At 46.0% G+C, this 18,664-nt stretch overlaps 1 protein-coding gene across 1 annotated transcript in view; it reads left to right on the top strand.

The window, feature by feature from the left end:
• Positions 1-18,664, top strand: part of LOC147679544 (sodium-dependent serotonin transporter-like) — an 842,014-nt gene that overhangs the window by 808,734 nt on the left and 14,616 nt on the right. The window lies entirely within an intron of this gene.

Genomic DNA, 18,664 nt, shown 5'->3' with positions numbered 1-18,664 from the left:
ATAGTGAATCACCAGCGAGGGTGCTAAGCCCACAAAGGAGAGACATTTAAGCAAATGCACCAGTAAGAAGCCAGCATTTGTAAATGACCCAAAAACAGCCAATGGCAGCTGGTGGGTGTCCAAACCCCACAGAAGAGATATAACAGGTCGATCAAGCTCGACCTAAAAACGGGACAGGCAGATATAGAGGACTAAATGCTTTAGTCCTACTTTTCTCTCTGGTCTGTCCCGGTTTTTAATTATCAAAATCTGGTCAGCCTAACTATACTGCTGTGCTGCAATATGTGTTAAAAGCATTAACCAAACGAGACAGATTATTAAAAAGTCAGCCAAATGAAAGCAGCAGCCAGGCTACAAAAAGGGGTGGGGACCAGGAGCAGCAAGCAAGCACAATTTGTAAATTGTGAGCTGTGGTCCCTCTGATGGGACAAGCTGCACCGGCCTAACGCCGGCCGCTTCTGCTCCAAATGGAGCGCTTTAGCCATAACTTTTGACTCCTCTTGCACCGCTGCACCAGTTCAGTACTGTTAGGGCGTGCTCCGCCATGCCCTTGAAGGTAGACACTGCAATCGCTCCTCCAGCTGCTCCACAGTCGAGGGAGGCTTGTGGTGACTGGTGCCCAAGATGCCCTGCCTGCTGGGGGCCCGACAGGGGACCTGATGACTTGTTGTGTTAGCGGCACGATGAGCTGTTATCCGCCACCGGGGGGCGCAGTCAATGGATACAGGGAGCCTCGCTTCATGCCTGCCTGCTTCAGTCATCTTGTCTCCCTTGGAGCTAGCATGGTGTTGTAACTTGTGCATGTTTATCTTATTCAATATGGTACGTCCCATCCCCCCTCCCCGCCCTAGCCACTTGGTATCTTCCCCACAGTCATCCCTGGAATGTTCACCTATTCCTGTCAGTGAGGAGAGCAGGGTGACAGCAATAAAGAAGAGTTTACTCACCTTTGGATTGTGTCTTCATTATAACACTGGCGACGAAGGGAAGAACCTGGGATCCAGCAACGATTTCGGCGCAGGGGGCTGTATTGTCACCCCCCTTTCAGTACTCTCTCCATTTGCAAGTGACAAGTAAAGAAAAGTTCATTGTGACCAGTACTTCGGCATGCCGAATCCAGCGTATGAGGCCAGGGTGAATCATCACGGCGACTTCTGAGGCAGTGAGAGGGACAGCGATCAATATCTCTTCAGGAACAGGTCCTGCCTCTAGCCCTTTTTATTCTCATTGTGCCCTGGCCCTCGTTCCTTTGTGCCTTTGCGCGCAGTTCAACTCTTCCACCGAGGTTTCTCCTTGGTTTGATCTGCCAGAGGTTCTGTTTCCACTGCGGCTCATGACTGCGAGTACCTCATTAATCAGGTCAACAGCGCGGGAAACCACCTTGTTGCTTGGGAGCAACCGTGTCAAAGGTGCCTCCGACTGAACACAGGTCTACGATCAGTTCACTCAGTACTTTGGACAGATTGGTGCCTCTGCGAGCCGATCGCCATTCCTCTCAGGGTGCTCTTGCCACACGCAGGAGGTTCCTGTCATCGGAGCGCCTCCTGTCAGTTTCCCCTCAGAGCGCCCTCGTCAGTGCACCAGTTCGCGCAAGGGAAGCCCGGCACCTCAGTGTTTCCTCGTCAGTTTCTTTTTCCCCAGCTCCACTTGTCTGTGGGGATTTCCTGTCAGCATTGAGCAGGCGCCGATCTAAGACGCTACTTCTTTCAGTCTTGTGAGGTGCGGGGCCTGAGCAGCCTCGTTGAAGAGAAATTCTGTCAGGAAGCCCAGCTAGAGACAAAGCCCGGCGCTCCAGCCCCTTCAGGGCCGCCGTACAGTCGTCCTCAACATTTCCCGGTTTGGGCAGTAAATCCACTGCTGAGGCTATCGAGTGGTAACCGGGGATTGAAGAAAGGTCAATTTGGGAGCTGGAACATCATTCCTGTGGAAGAAAGGGGCACTGGGACTGCGTGTTCAAGTAAGATTGTGCTTGGTGATTTTGAGGGACTGCCTAATTTCGTAGCAAGACTGCCACTAGACTGTGTCCCTCATACGTAGTTGGACTACGTTTGGTGATTTTGAGGTCTGCCTACGCACCGTAAGACAGCTACGTACCTCAGTTCAAATTGTTCCTCGTGCATACAGTGTGTGGTGATTTTTGGGACAGCCAATTTCGTAGCAAGTCTTCCATTAAGACTGCCTTTCCTTATCCACATTAGGTCCTCGTATTTTTTTTAGCCCTTTGAAATTGCCACCTTCCTGGTGCAGCCTGTGCTCTCCTGCAGCTCGATCCATTTTCTTCTCTTTCCTGTGGCTGCAGGGCTGCTGTATTTTACCTCATTTATCATATACACCATTGTACCCATAACTCAGTGTGCCTGTGTTAGCTAGCAGGTAATGTTACATTTGGGGTGGGGGGTTTGTGCATCCAGTGGCATTTTACAAACCAGGTGTTAGTGATACAGTGGGTGGTGCCAAGTACAAGTATGTGGGGGCAATATATCCACTTTCCTTCACAGTTCACTCTGTACTGTGTTAATTTCTGATTTACAGGTGGGACAGTATCCATGATTTGCTGTGCTTACATGTACATATTTGTTTCGTATGGTTAACTTTGTACTGTGTGATATTTTCAGATTGGCAGGGGAGGGGCAGAGAGTATTGATCTATATTGAGTACTAGGAGCATCCCTGTGGGATTCCCTTCCCATAAAGTCGTAGTTTCAGGGAGGGTGGCAGTGGTTCCAAGTGCACCTTTTATGATAGTCAGGTAGTCCAGGTACATTTCTTCGTGTATGGTGCTGAGCGTGACATTGTGTGCGTTTCTAGAGACGCTTGTGACTTTCAACAATATAGCGCAGGTGTTGGGGAATCCTCCCCCATCAGTGTCAGGTGTAAGAGGCACTCTGCTCCACGTCCTAGGTCATATAGCTGCGCTCCTCTACCTTTAGTAGTGTTGTTTCACCTTGTCAGAGGAAGTTTATCGACCCCCCCCCTTCTACATATTCTTAGTCCACTGTTTTCTGGGAGCTAGAATTCAAATACCTTAACACCTGTAAGGACTTCCAAGGTTCCCTTTCCACCTCCTCCTGGTGCAAGGGTGCCTACTGCTGCTAACTTTCTACATGGCGGCTTCTTCTATGAACCCCCCCCCCACCTTCCTAAATGACATCGGCGATCCAGTCATACACTGGAAGGATTGGATCAACTTGTTTGACTCGTATCTAATAGCCATAGGGGGGGGAAATTCTCAGCAGTGCGGAAGCAGCTTGTTTTGCTTCACAATCTAGGAGTGCAAGGGAGGAAAATATATGACACCCTCCCTAACCCAGTATTAGAAGACGACGAGCTAGACTCAGATGTCTTCAAAATTACAATGATTAAACTAGAGACTCACTTTGGGGACAAGGTCAACGTGGTTCTTGAGCGTCACAAGTTCTTTTCACAAGTGCAGGCGAAGGGGGAATCCATAGCTAATTACATTGCCGCTCTCCGAGGTCTCACACAGCTGTGTGAGTTTGGGGAGTTGAATGATTCCCTCATTAGGGATCAAATGGAGAGATGCACCCACAACCCAAAGATAAAAGAAAAGCTTTTGGCTAAGAATCCCTCGTTGAGGGAAGCGGTGGCCATCGCCCACTCCATTGAGCACACCGCAAAATGCATCCAGGAGATGGACCAACCAAAAGAATCCATGGGATGTGTGAATAAAATAAAAGGGTTGGTGTTGGAAGACAAAAGAGAAGGAGAAGATAACAAGATCAAATCTAAAGAGGTAAAGAGTGATAAGCCCTTCAATGTCACAGAAGGGTTGAAATGCTTCAGGTGCGGAAGCAATAATCATCTTGCTAATAGCATGCATTGTACTGCTAGAAATTCCATGTGTATGAAGTGTAACAGAAGGGGCCACTTCGCAAGGGTGTGTAAGGAAGGGGAGAGGGGTCAAGTAAGAATGGTACAAAGCGAAGAGGGGCCGGATCCAAGTTTTGTGTTCTAACAACCTTTTCTACCGGTTCTAGGATGAGGTATCTGGCAAACAGTTTGGAATTGAGGGTGGGAAGGTCTTTGATTCAGGACCAGGGTCATGCCCCCCCCAGCCTTTCCTCTGCCCCGTGAGGTGTGGGCCTGCCGGGTCCTCATCCCTGCGCGTTAATGTTTTTGTGTGCCAGTTATCCCCCTCCTCTTTTCCCTCTTCCCCCACCCTGTTCTTTTCCTTTCCCATTTTTCCCCCTATACACATCCCTCTTTCTCTTCGGTCCAGGGGAGATGTGTTGCATCTTAAGCTGATATGGTAATGCTTGGTTGGTTCAAAGGGAGATGTGTTGTAACTTGTGCATGTTTATCTTATTCAATATGGTACGTCCCATCCCCCCTCCCCGCCCTAGCCACTTGGTATCTTCCCCCCAGTCATTCCTGGAATGTTCACCTATTCCTGTCAGTGAGGAGAGCAGGCGGACAGCAATAAAGAAGAGTTTACTCACCTTTGGATTGTGTCTTCATTATAACACATGGCTTGCGCGGGTGATGTCAGACGTCTAGCCAACAGTTGTAAGATACTTATTACATGATGAAAGTGTATAGTTTCTCTAAGCAAGAAACATAACATATGGACAAGTGGATATCAGTTGAGAAAATATGTTCAATGTTTAGAGAACTAGATCAAAGAAAAGCAACAATTGCCTGTTGAGACGGTTGACTACAGAGGCTGATCCAATGGGGATGGACCTAGGAGGCGATATGGGAGGTGCTGATTTGATACAGGTGATAATGTGGAACACCCGGATGAATGCAATGTACCCAGGATCAATACACAGAGTTAAAACATTTTGGCTGACATATATAAGGAGGATGGGAATCTCTGCCTTGTAAGCACCTACCCCTGTGGTTCATGCCCACATCATTTGTTGTCATATGGATACTTCATTACATATATTGCGTTAAGTTAGCATGAGTGTATTACATGTTTAAACAGCCGGTTTGCCTTCGGCTTCAGTTTTGCACACGACACATACTTGTTGTTGTAGCTTTCACCCTAGAAGCGGTGAGGTGGTTTATTTGAGAATAATATGTTATTTCTATGCTATCAGCTTTGCCTGGTACACTTGGTACAACTGTCTGCACACTGAGAGCTGCACACTCTAAGATTAACCTAACACAAGGTTGCTGGGAGGCCTGATCCTCGCACCACATTAGACATAACACAAATAATGTTGATGCCAACATTTTGGGCTCTACGCAGGTTTAAGATAGAGTTACACGGAATGAACGCAGACACTTGGTGCTGCGCATGAAGAGAGCTGGTAGCTGTTGATGTGAACTGCTCCTACTGACATTGAGAGGTATGGGGCCGCCCTGCTAAAGCCTGAATGAGACCTTCTTAGATATAAAATAATATACTAGATAGGGTGCGCGAAATATAGGTGACATCGATTCTATAGGTTTTGCATTATAACATGCTAGCACCTTTTGCTTACTATGGATTAGTGACTATGCTGCTAACTCTGATTTTTATAATCTGCATTTTGGTATTATACAAGATACTGCGTTTGAGAACTTTGCATTGAATAATAAATATTTCAAACTTGCATTTGTGTTCTTTGACTCCCAGTTTTGGTTTGAAATGATTATATAACGAAAGAGTGTTCATGTGTTCCACGATTCCTGAGGTATTCTAAAGATCATGTTCTGGTTTGTCTAAGACATGGTTCATTCCATAATGATCCATGAGACACTGTAGCTAGCTAGGTAAGGAGATCTCTGACACTGAGATGAGTTTTGGATCATCCTAACTCACTGAGGTTCTAGATCTCTATGCACAGTTCTGTGGGAGAACGGAAACCCTGCTACATGGCGCCCAACGGATTGGTTGGCCGTATTTCATGACACTCGAGTAGTATATCATTCAAACCTTAACGCCTTCATTCCCGTTTCCGGTAAACGGTGGTGTCGGAAAAACCTACCTGTTTTTGAAATAGGTCTTTTCAAGCTTGAATTCTACTTTAAACGGTTTCTTTGAATTACTACCCAGTTGAGCTACAAAGTGTTCTTTGTCCTTTTTTCACTTCCGGTGCTACCATGGCCGTGGAAATTGCGCAGCATAGCCGCGTCGCGGTTCGCGACCACTTGAGGGCATATAATGTCCCTGCGGAGGGTTTGGCTGTGGTTCTAGTGGTGAGTGCAGAACATGCGTACCCGTACGAATTGTTTTATTCCTGGGTGACGTTTCCGGAAGTAAACGCTAATTCGGGCGTCTACCACTCGTACACTGCCTCGGCTATTCCGGCAGCTTATGCTCCGTACAGAGCACTGGAAGTACCAATCGATGCTTGGCAGCACGGAGTTTGGTTTGGTGGCGTCCTACCCCACTCTTTATTGGCTCCGAGGTTGGGTCCGTTGTCCATACCGGGCACAGCCTGGCCCGCCTTGGGCGGATTTACTCCTCATCCTAATCGCGCCACTTGTAATGTGGTTGATCTGCGGCGTCTGCATGATGTCGCGGTTGACGTGATTAGAGCGCTTGTTCATTACATTGGTCGTAATATACATGGCGCAGCCCCCGCAGGTGCGCAGCTTCGAGCGGAACAGGCTGGTATGAAAATAAGTCCTGTCTTGGTGAATTCCGTAATGGGCAGAAAGCCAGAAAATAAGGATGATTTTCCTTACTGGCTTGCCGAGAAATTCGACCAGCTGGAGGCTGTGTTTCCTAATACGACTCCGGGTGAAAAACACCGGATTCTTACGCTTAGTTTACCGAAGGATTTAGCCCCTGAACTTGCTGACTGTGAAACATGGGGTAAGACTTTTGCAGCGGTTTACTCGAGGTGCTTTGGCACACCGACAGTGTCGAACCTGTCTGCGATCCTCAAACGTGTTCAAGATGATCACGGACCTGAGTCGGCGGTTGAGTTGGGTATGCGCCTGAACGGTTCATTTGAGACAGTTTGCGGTATTATCCTTGCCAATGTAAAAGGGGATTATGTGAACTTTCAGGTGGCCAATGGTCTGGCGTTAATTCCCGATGCCGAGAAACCCCGTCAGCTGGCAAGAATTATTGTGGCGGCTTATAAAACGGTTGGCCGCAATTCTAAGGGTGCAAAGGTTTTTCTTGAAAAAGAAAAGAAGCAGCCCCAGGGACAGTCTTCGGAAACAGGTGGACAGCCCAAGTCCAAAAAGCAAAATTGGCCTAAAAAACAGAATCAGGGTAAGCAACAACAACAACAAACACAGGTTTCTAGTCCGGCGCCTTCACAACCTGCGCAGTCGGATCGAGTTTATGAATTGCGCGATCGCGCTACGATTAAATCGCCTGACAGATATCAGGCATCTGACCAACGCTCTCCTCGTTCCTTTCAGGACTCATCGGCTCCGTCAACCGGTGGTGGAGGGGGCGGCCGGGGCAGGGGTGGCCAGCAAGGACGTGGCCAGCCCCGCACACGAAGTGAAGGGGATCAGCGGGACGACTCTACGCCAAAGAGACCGCAGTTTGCCAAGAAGAAAGTCGCTGCCTTAACGGCGCATCGATATGCCCCAGATAGTGAGAACGCGGCTTCGGAATCTGACGTGGGCTCTGACCTTGCTGGACAGCGCGGCGGAGATTACCATAGTGAGAGAGGCCCTCCGTCCACTGTTGAAGGTGACAGCGACTGAGACTTTTATTGTGATTGAAACAGCTGATACACATGTTGCTCCCCCTGAAAGACTTTTTGAAATTGTCCTGTTAATTGAAGGTGACATGCAGCGAACTGTAAAAGGGGTATTTTGGGAAAATCTTTCGGATACGTATGACATTTTGCTCTCGGAGGCTGACTGGCCCCCACCTTTTGTTCTCGCAGCTCCGCGAGGGGAGGAGGTAATCCTCCCCAGTTTCGCGCACACTGTGCCAAGAGTGGAAGCGCTGCATTTTGCAGAAGAGTGGGCTCTGGCGCTTGCGCCGGCTGTGTACCGGAATCAGTGTGGCTGGGATAAATTGTCCCCGAGCCATGAGATTCCGTTACGGTCACAGCCGCAGCCACATTCCCAATATCCCATATGGCGTGAAGCTAAAGCTTCGGTCGCGGCTATCCTTGAACAATTGGAATATCAAGGTGTGATTGAAACGTGTGTGTCACCGATGAATAATCCCCTTTTTACTGTTAACAAGCCGGACGGCTCATATCGTCTTGTTTTGGATTACCGGCATTTGAACTCGCATTGCCGTAACTGTGCAGTACAGAATACTCACGGCTCTGCCCTAGTGAATAGTCTTGAGCGTAAACGGTTCAAAACCACGCTTGACATTTCCAATGGTTTTTATGCACATAGATTAGATGGTCTAAGTTCCCAATGGACCAGTTTTACGTGCGGCGGCGTACAAAAAAAGTTTAATCGACTCCCAATGGGATATAAAAATAGTCCTGGAGTGTTTTCCGCCCGCATAGTCTCTCTTTTAGAGAGTTTCGATCCAGTTGCATGTTCGTATGTGGATGATATTTATCTCACAGACGACGAACTTTGGGTGCATCTGTGTCGAGTAAACAGCATAATTTGTAACTTTGCAGACATGGGTTACAAGTTTAACTTTGCAAAATCGCACATTGCGGAGTACACAGTGTTGTTTCTAGGTTATGAACTTAACCATGAAGGAAAGGGATTGGCTCCTCAGTTCCTGGAGAAGTGCGCGCAGTTGCGCTCTCCGACAACGCTGAAAAAATTACAATCTTTACTGGGTTTTTTAAATTTCGGGAGGACATACATTCCGGAATATGCCCAGCGTATCAAGCCTTTATATGCCTTGGTACAACCTTCTTTTTCCAAATCATGCTGGCTGCCTGAGCATTCAGCCATTCTGCAGTCCTTGCAGGCTGATATGCTGGCTTCTGACTACTTACAGACTCGTGATAACCAGACCAACCTGGTGATAAGAATTATCCCTGGGACGGTGGGTTTCACGTACCTGACTTTTAATGAAGGGGATACTGTACCTATTGCTTACAAGTCACACTTGTACACTTCGGCTGAACTGCGTTTTTCCACTGTGGAGAAAGTTTTAACGGCTGTGCAGATGGCAATTCTTAAGGAACGTGCCCTGTCGCAGGGAAAGCGCATGTTGGTTGTCACCCCGTGTCCAGCCTTGGAGGCGGTCACGAAAGCCAGTGTACCGAATTCTAAAGCTTTGCACCCTCGGTGGATTCAGTGGGCTACATCCTTGACATCTCAGGATGTCACGTTTATTTTTGACGCCGCTTTACGGTCGCAGGAGTATTTACAGTATGAATTTGTTCATCCTGCTCCTTTAGCAATGCGGCCGTTAGAGGATTTCCACTGTATCATTTACACGGATGGTTCGGCGCAGGTTGCGCATGGCTCTAAACACGCCTACGTTTCCGCTTGCGCCATTGTGGTCGGTGCCATGGTGAACGATGAGTTCAAATCCAGTGTTGTGCACACGCAAACGCTAGGAGACTGCACCGCACAATTAGCAGAGCTTCGTGCTCTTATGCTTGCATTGGAGTACGCTGATCCTTGTGTGACGACTTTAATCGTAAGTGATTCTTACTACTGTGTCCAGTCTTACAATGAGAACTTGTTCTTTTGGATTCAGAATGATTTTCGTGATTCCAAGGGTAGCACAATAAAACATAAAATGATCTGGGTCCGGGTGGCGGAACTTAAAGAGAAACTGCCGCTCGTGTTTGTGATTCATACTCTTGGCCACCAGCGCGTGGGGGTCCACGCTGTTGGCAACTCGCTTGCTGATGAAGCAGCGAAGGCAGCGGTATCAAAATACTTAGTTGCAGCGGTCACAAGGTCCAAAAGCAAAATAGATGATGACATCTTGGCGGCTGTTGCTGCCACGGCGAAGGGAGGTAAATATCCTGCGGGGTTCCCTTCGAAGTACACATACCACTTAAGTCCCGATAAGGTTCCTTATGTGAAAATTCCTGAAGTTGGAGAGCGTCTAGTTCCCAACTCGGATCGCAGAGCTTCTCTGATTACAGCGGCTCATGAAGGTGTGGCGTCTGCGCATGCGGGCGTCTCAGCCACTGTATCTCAGCTACAACAGAGGTTCTGGTGGCGGGGACTGTACAAACAGACGCGCGATTATGTCCTTATGTGTGACATTTGTCAGCAGATTAAGCCTTCTACTGCTGCGCGTCCGCCTCAGACACAGTTGTACATCTCTAATAAACCACTTGGTTGTGTTTATTTGGATCACTGCGGTCCTTTTTCTTCTGATACTGCGTATAAATACATCTTAGTAGCAGTTGACTCATGCACACGCTTTGTGTGGTTATGGCCTCATCGAAGCGCTGATTCGCGAACTGTCATTAAGGATTTGCGTGTCTTTGTGGGAATCTTTGCTTGTGGTACTTTCCATTCGGACCAGGGTCCGGCTTTCGCCTCTAAGGCGTATAAGGATGCTATGGTTTCGTTGGGAGTACAGGTGAAGTTTTCAAGCCCCTACAGGCCTGAGGGCAATTCTGTAGTAGAAAGAATGAACCGCGACTTAAAGCAATCTTTGACAGCCCGTGTTATAGGCACTGGTAGAAACTGGCTGACCCACCTCTATGGCGTGCAGCGTGCGCTTAATAATCTCCCTAGAAGGTCTCTGGGTGGGCGGACCCCATACGAAATGCTCTTTGGTATCAAGATGTACGTCCCTGACCTTGATGGTGCAGACTGCCAGGCCCAGGCCGCGGCCTTTGACGTAGATGAACATTGCAATGTTTTACAGGATCTACAAAAGACCAGAGACAGTCTTGCAAAGGAACACTTGCCCTCCACATCGGATGATGCGTTGCAGATCCCGGTAGTTGGCTGGCTACCCCAAGTTGGAGAACTGGTTCGAGAGAAGATCGATAACAAGAAAGAGTTTGGTCCCTCATATCGAGCACCAGTCCGAGTACTTGGAGTGAAGGGCACAAGAACAGTCATTTTACCACCACTTCCAGGTCGTAAAGAAAACAGATTTATTTCTATTGACAATGTCAAGACACACAGGGTGGCCGATTCTTCATAGCATGACACCGGCTGTATCCTGTCCTTCCATGGTGAGACACTCTGTGCTGGCTATTACATCTGGTGCAGATCAGGAGGTGTCCCTCGAGATGCCTGCCATAACTAGTCCTTTATTAAATACTATTCCTGTTACTAACATTGATGAGGTGACCTATGCAGATCCTGCTGATTTATCTATGTCCGATTTACAAGCTCGTTTGGCTAACCAATCCAGATTCTCTTTTGACTCTGATTCGGAACTTTCAAAGAAACCATCGACTATTGCAAAATATGCCACGTTGTTTAAAAAACATTTTTTAATTCCACCTTGGACATACATTTGGCTGATACTATTTTTATTTCATCTTTTTATGTCAATTGGTTTTGTGTTTTATTTTTTCCGACTGATCGATGGCCATTATGTGAAAGAAAGAACAGGAATTCGGTACCTTAATGGAACATTGGCCCCTCTATCCTCCTCACATTCAGTACACAGACTAAAGAGAGACTTACATTCAGTACAGATTACTGCTTGGCCAGTCCTTGATGGGATTGTGTGGGATGCGGTTAGGTTTCAGATACATGGCCCCACAGAAGTTATTAATGTTCCTAATGTGCTTAGAGTAAACATGGGAGATGTGATTAAGCAAAATGTTCGTTCTGATGATTGGGATCTTCAGGCCGTAGAAGCATTGTTCTCTGATTTGAAATATTATGCGGCCTTTGATGCTGAGGATTTGTACTTAGATTCTGTCAATTATGGTGATTTGTTTTGTTATCAACATTATGGGAATCATTTCTTACACAAGACAAGTACCAGGAGGGTTCCTGTGAATTACACTCAGTGGGAACATTGCCCTACTCCCTTACAGGGGAGCTCAAGTACATTTCTGGGAAAATACTCTTATTTTACAGATTTTAATCAATCGAATCCTGAGTCGTTTTATTTTAAAGTGAACCAGAAGTTCATGCCCAAAGTTAGACTAACTGACACAAAATTGCTGTATTCAAAGTCCTTTCTAGAAAGGTTATCCGTGGATGGCTATGAGTTATGGAAGGATACTATTGACCTTAAATCGGTTTGGGGTACCAAAGATTGGCAGGTACAAGGCACTGAGGCTTTGCATCGTGCATGTCTCATCCCGAATCACATGTTGTTTTTAAATTCTACTATTTCTCAAACAACATGTTTTGGATTGGCTACATCTAAAAAATTAAATACCCCTACTATCCCTGACTTGGAAGAGTATTCAGGTTGGAGTAATTTCACTACATTATCCATCAGTGGGATACAAGCGCTTTTGCAGAATTCCTCCTTTAATATTTCCCATTTTGATCCGGAGGGGTGGCTTTTGTGGCAAAAAAGCACTGATGCTTGCGAACGTAGGTTTTTGGGTTTATCTGAAGGTTTTACGCACATCAGGCCAGATCCCAGGTTCGAAACAGATCACACTGTTACCACTTATTCAGTAGGTAAATTGTGTCAGAACTGGTTACAACATTCCACTTTGGCTGCAGTTAAACTGCATCTGTCCCAGTTGAATGAGAATATAGAGCTAAATGATTTTATAAAAGGCCCGACTAGGGGTAGATCTAAACGCTTTATTTATGCGGTATACAATGAAATTTGGAAATTTTCACAAGTTGAGGCAGCTAAACGCCTGAGAGCTATTGATCAAGCAAATTTGGAAAAGGTGCTTGCAGTGGTCGATAACAGTATTAACATGCTTTCTTCCAGAATTTACACATTGGATAATATTGTTTCTTCTGTTGTTGATATTGTACATGATGAAGTGTCCACGTTATACCATGGTCAAAATCAATTACGTTCTGTAATGCAGTTTGCCTGGACTCTACAGACAATTAAGGCTGGTCGAGTTCCCTGGACCTCATTGAACGTTTCATCCCTTTTCGCCCCTTTTAATCTTACTGAAAAACAGCGCATGCTTTCAATGCGTGATGCATCATTTTCTATGTTACATATTGAGAAGCTAGAATCCTTGCCTTTTTCTGTTGCTGAAACCACTACTGCTACGTGGCTTATTCATGGTTTAATTACATTACCATTTCCTTTATATAAATTTACTAACTGTATGCGGTATATTGCTATAGGACGATATGAACCACTAGGCAATGCATTCCTACATGAGGCATGGTCATTACCATACACATACAGATGTCTGAAGGATGGGAAAGAAGTGAATCTTAATGGTGAGGAATGCACACAGTCACCTGACCATTCATTAATATGCAGACACATTCAGTTACACGGTTCTTGTAATCAGGACCGCCCAAATTTAGCATGTGTTTTAAAAGGCACGCCAGTTCCAGCAGTGGTTCCCACATTCACATTATTAGCTAATGGTAGTTATTTGCTTTTAAACAACGAAGTATGTTGTGGTTTATTAATTGGTGTGGCATATGTGGTAACTGTATCAGAGCGTGTAGTGTGCTGCAAGAATGTTCTATACCCACCCACGCATGGTTCTTCAGATGTCTCCATCTGGCCACGGATCCCAACCTTGGAAGCAAAATTCAATGGTTTAAGCAGAATAAGGGCCCTTTTGTCTCAGAAACAAGTGACCCTGAGTTCGGCCCGGGAAACTTATGTCCTTCACATAGCCAACACCCGCACAGAGGTGCAGGCGCTTTTAAATACTGATTTGCCGTTTCATTTCTGCGAGCTGGTACACCAGATATTTAATGCTTCTTCGACTACTGGGCTGGCACATTTTTTCAAGTTAGTCAGCAGTGGCCTTGTGACTACGTTTGAAAAGGTTTTTGGTATCATTCCCACGTTTTTCCACACTATTTTTTCGAGTCTGTTTGGTGGACTACCTGTGTTGCTGGCTTTAGCAGCAGGCATTCTGTTGGTGTTTTTCTTCATAAAACATGGATGCCCATCCTGCGCAAGACGCCGTTCAACGCCTCCTGACACTGTGCCGTAATCGGATGCTCAATTACTATGGAACATTGCCGCTTGCAGCATTAAGCACGGCCTATAGATTGTCATTTCGGTTCACCGACTTCACGTGTGTCCAACCTGTGTTTCACTGCCTGAACTGCGAGTTCGATTGGGCAATTGATTTGTGCCTATGCTTGAGGACTGCTCCTGACGTCGATTTTGATCAGTTAATGCGTCCCGTGGTGGCTCACGAGCTGATCTGTTCTGGCGAGAGAGTTATGGCCTTGGCAGCGATAAATTGAGTTCTGGGCCAATGGGAGATTTCTGCAGCGGCGGATGCCTTTCTGACACACAGCGATCTGGTGAACCCACCGAGTTGTCCTCTGACGGTACATGAGGATCCGATGCTGGAGGAGCACGTATGTTCTTTCCCATTGCTAAATTGGATTGCAGAACTATTTTCGGATGATGGCAGTGATTTCATACTGGAGGCTGTTGCAACTTTCTTTGCATATACTTTCCAATCGTGAGATGCCTGGGAGGAATGCTTTGTTGTGGAATATGACTTTCCCCTCGCTGGATTGGAGGGATGAACTATGTTCAGCTGATGGAGAGTACAATCACGTGATGTCGCTGGGGATAACGTCAATGTGGCACATGACTTTGGAAATCGGATAAGTGCCTTGTTTTTTCTCTTACAAACATTTGAATTGATGAGACCTGGTCCTACGTTTCATATTTTTGAGACCTGGCGGACGACTTTTGGTACAAAAGTTTTGTTTTTATTTTTAGATTTGAGGCCACTGTAGGCATTCATACATATTCATTCATACATATTTTTAGCTTATTTTAGCTCAAGATTATTGAACTTTGCTTTCAATTGTTGTGTCTGATTTAGTATTGCCTTTTCCCTTATGTTTGACGGTGCTCGGACCAATGGGGGGGTGTCATATGGATACTTCATTACATATATTGCGTTAAGTTAGCATGAGTGTATTACATGTTTAAACAGCCGGTTTGCCTTCGGCTTCAGTTTTGCACACGACACATACTTGTTGTTGTAGCTTTCACCCTAGAAGCGGTGAGGTGGTTTATTTGAGAATAATATGTTATTTCTATGCTATCAGCTTTGCCTGGTACACTTGGTACAACTGTCTGCACACTGAGAGCTGCACACTCTAAGATTAACCTAACACAAGGTTGCTGGGAGGCCTGATCCTCGCACCACATTAGACATAACACAAATAATGTTGATGCCAACATTTTGGGCTCTACGCAGGTTTAAGATAGAGTTACACGGAATGAACGCAGACACTTGGTGCTGCGCATGAAGAGAGCTGGTAGCTGTTGATGTGAACTGCTCCTACTGACATTGAGAGGTATGGGGCCGCCCTGCTAAAGCCCGAATGAGACCTTCTTAGATATAAAATAATATACTAGATAGGGTGCGCGAAATATAGGTGACATCGATTCTATAGGTTTTGCATTATAACATGCTAGCACCTTTTGCTTACTATGGATTAGTGACTATGCTGCTAACTCTGATTTTTATAATCTGCATTTTGGTATTATACAAGATACTGCGTTTGAGAACTTTGCATTGAATAATAAATATTTCAAACTTGCATTTGTGTTCTTTGACTCCCAGTTTTGGTTTGAAATGATTATATAACGAAAGAGTGTTCATGTGTTCCACGATTCCTGAGGTATTCTAAAGATCATGTTCTGGTTTGTCTAAGACATGGTTCATTCCATAATGATCCATGAGACACTGTAGCTAGCTAGGTAAGGAGATCTCTGACACTGAGATGAGTTTTGGATCATCCTAACTCACTGAGGTTCTAGATCTCTATGCACAGTTCTGTGGGAGAACGGAAACCCTGCTACATTGTATTGTCCATGAAATCTCTGAAAACTATCAGATATTGATGCTGATGCTAAAGAGATAGAGTACCAATCATTTCATAAATATAATTCCACAAAAGTTTCTCAAGTTCTGATGGACAAAGCAGCAAGAAAAAGTATCAATCAATGAAGTATTTATAATACATTGCTCTTCACACCTGAGGGTATCCAGGCGCTGCAGTTTAGCTGGTATCAGTTGAAAAGCCAGGTCTTGAGTCCCTTTCTGAAGTCCTCCTGGGAGAGAGATGTTCATAGGCAGAGGGGCAGGCCATTCCAGGCCTTGCCAGTGAGGTAGGAGAATGAACGACCTCCACTATGGCTGCGACGAATGCGGGGGTGTGTGCAAGTGCCAGAGAGGTGGAGCACAGGTGTTTGACAGGCTGGTGGAATTTCATGCAGCGATTGATTTATGCTAGTCCCTGGTAGTGTAGGGCTCTGTAGGCGTGTGTAAGTAGCTTGAACTGACATCTCTTCTGGATGGGGAGCCAGTGGAGGTTCTTGAGGTGGGGGTTGATAGGGTACGTTTGGGGAGGTTGAGGATGAGTCTGACTGCTGTGTTCTGTATGGTCTGGAGTCTCTTGAGGATGTGGGTGGTGATACCGGAGTAGAGCATATTACCGTATTTGAGCTGGCTGGTGACGAGGGCCTAGGTGATGGTTTGTCTGGTGTTGATGGGGATTAATTTGAAGATCTTACAGAGCAGGAGGAGGTTGCGGATGCAGGAGGAGGCGATGGCGTTGATTTGGAGCTTCATAGTGAGTTTATAGTCAAGGATAATACAGAGGTTGTTGGTGTGGTCTGTTGGTGTGGTTCCGAGCTCGGAGGGCCACCAGCTGTCGTTCCACAGGGATGTGTTCTTCCCGAAGATCTGCACTTCTGTCTTGTCTGTATTGAGCTACAGGCAGTTGGTTCTCACCTAGTTAGTGACACTGGTCATGGTGTTGCAGAAGATTAATCTAGTGGTGGAGTGGTCTTCTGTGAGTGGGAGGATGAGTTGTATGTTGTCTGTGTAGACTATGATGTTGAGTCTGTGGGTTCTGACGGAGTCAGCGAGGGGTGTCATGTAGGTATTGAATAGGGTGGAGCTGAGGGATGATCCTAGGGGTGCACCTCAGATGATGCTCTTGAGGTCTGAGATAAAGGGTCACAAGCAGATTATTTGAGTTTGTCCCATGAGAAGGGATGCAATCTATTTGAGGGCATCCCCCTGGATGCCGACGTAGTTCAGTCTGTTGATGAGGGTGTGATGAGATATGGTAACAAATGCTGCAGAGAGGGCAAAGGGGATCAAGGCTGCTGTTTCTCTGAGGTCTAAGAAGGATATGATGTCGGTGGCAGTGATCAGATCATTCTCAGTGCTATGGTTGGCACGGAAGATGGGGTGGGAGGTGTCGAGCAGGTTCTTTTTTTTCTAGGTATTACAAACGTTCAGCTGAAAGGGAACATTTTTTAGACTAAAGGATCATTATGTTCTTAGGTTTTGAATCAGTTAAGGTGAGTTGTTTTTAAATAATAGCCAGCCCTCTACTATCTGACCTCTTCTGTTAACTTGCAAGGTTTTGTAGTTTGGTGGAATAGCTAATGTCAGGTCAGGTCCAGAAGACCAATTTCAGTTACACAAAGTCACAATGCTGTCACACAGACCATCATAAATCTGTGCAGATGGAGCCGACAGAGGGCGGACATTCAGCACACCAGCTTTCAAGACTCTATCGAATTCAGTATTTGGAGATCTCTGCAAATCACTTCTTAGACCTAAGAGCAAGGAAACCAGATAAAGGCTTAGCAATCAAACAAATCCCATATCACTGCTGGCCCAGCCAACTGGAGGTGTTTGCCACTCATACTTTTGGTGTGATCCTCCTGGCCACTTGCGTTTGTGACCAAGGATAGGAGAAGTCAAGTCAGTTTCGGGCGTATTATCTGACACTGAGCATGACTTATTCATTCATGCAGTAGTTGACTCTTGCCGAAAAGACAAAGGGTGTGGTGGAGCTGGGTAAATTCACAAGGTTCCTCTCTGCCCACTGGTGGATAAAAAAAACGTAATAAAACTTAATGAAGCTAATAGGGACACCTTACTTTTTCTGGGCAAGCACTACAAGGGAAAATAGTTTGCTGGGCATGTGAGACTGACCTGCTGGTGGTCATGCACCCTCTAGCTCTACCGCTGCCTATTGTCCAGTATGCATGGGATGGTGGCTGGCTAGTAAACCACGGATGCCCTGGTAGGGATGATGCAATATGTGGTTTGGGTCCCAGTGTTTGACTGTCTTGCTATGCCGATATTTAGTTTTACGTCCCATAGCATAATAAAGATTAGATGTGCCTTTGATGATTTAGGGCCAGATGTAAGTAGGCTATTACCGGTCGGTAACGGCCGAAATCGTCCGTTACCGACTGATAATAGACTTTTCCTATGTAGGGGGCACATTTACCGATTCGGTAAATAACAAATCGGTATTTACCGAATCGGTAAATGAAATGTAGGTAGCACTTCACACAGGGCCAGATGTAGGTAGGATATTACGGGTCGGTAACGGCCACCGATTCGGTAAATAACGAATCGGTATTTACCGAATCGGTAAATGAAATGTAGGTAGCACTTCAAACAGTGCTTCTGGGCTAAAAGGATTCGTTATTTACCACCAACTATTAGTAGGTGGTAAATAACAAATTCCTATGTAAATGCAAATATGTGCATTTACACCTGTGCCATGTGACAGACATACATGCCCTTAGGGCATATATGTGTGCCACATGTGCACACCAGCACTAATCAGGGATGCAACAGGGTATCAAAATTACAGGGTGTCAAAATTACACCCTGCCACCCTTGACTTTTTCCCTATTTCGGTATTTACCGATTCGGTAATTGACATTCATTCCTATGGGCCTC

This window comes from Lissotriton vulgaris, chromosome 11, assembly GCF_964263255.1.
Source record: "Lissotriton vulgaris chromosome 11, aLisVul1.2, whole genome shotgun sequence".
Lineage (NCBI taxonomy): Eukaryota > Metazoa > Chordata > Amphibia > Caudata > Salamandridae > Lissotriton > Lissotriton vulgaris.
Note: the sequence above shows the minus strand (reverse complement) of the source record. Positions and strands in the feature narration are given on the sequence as shown.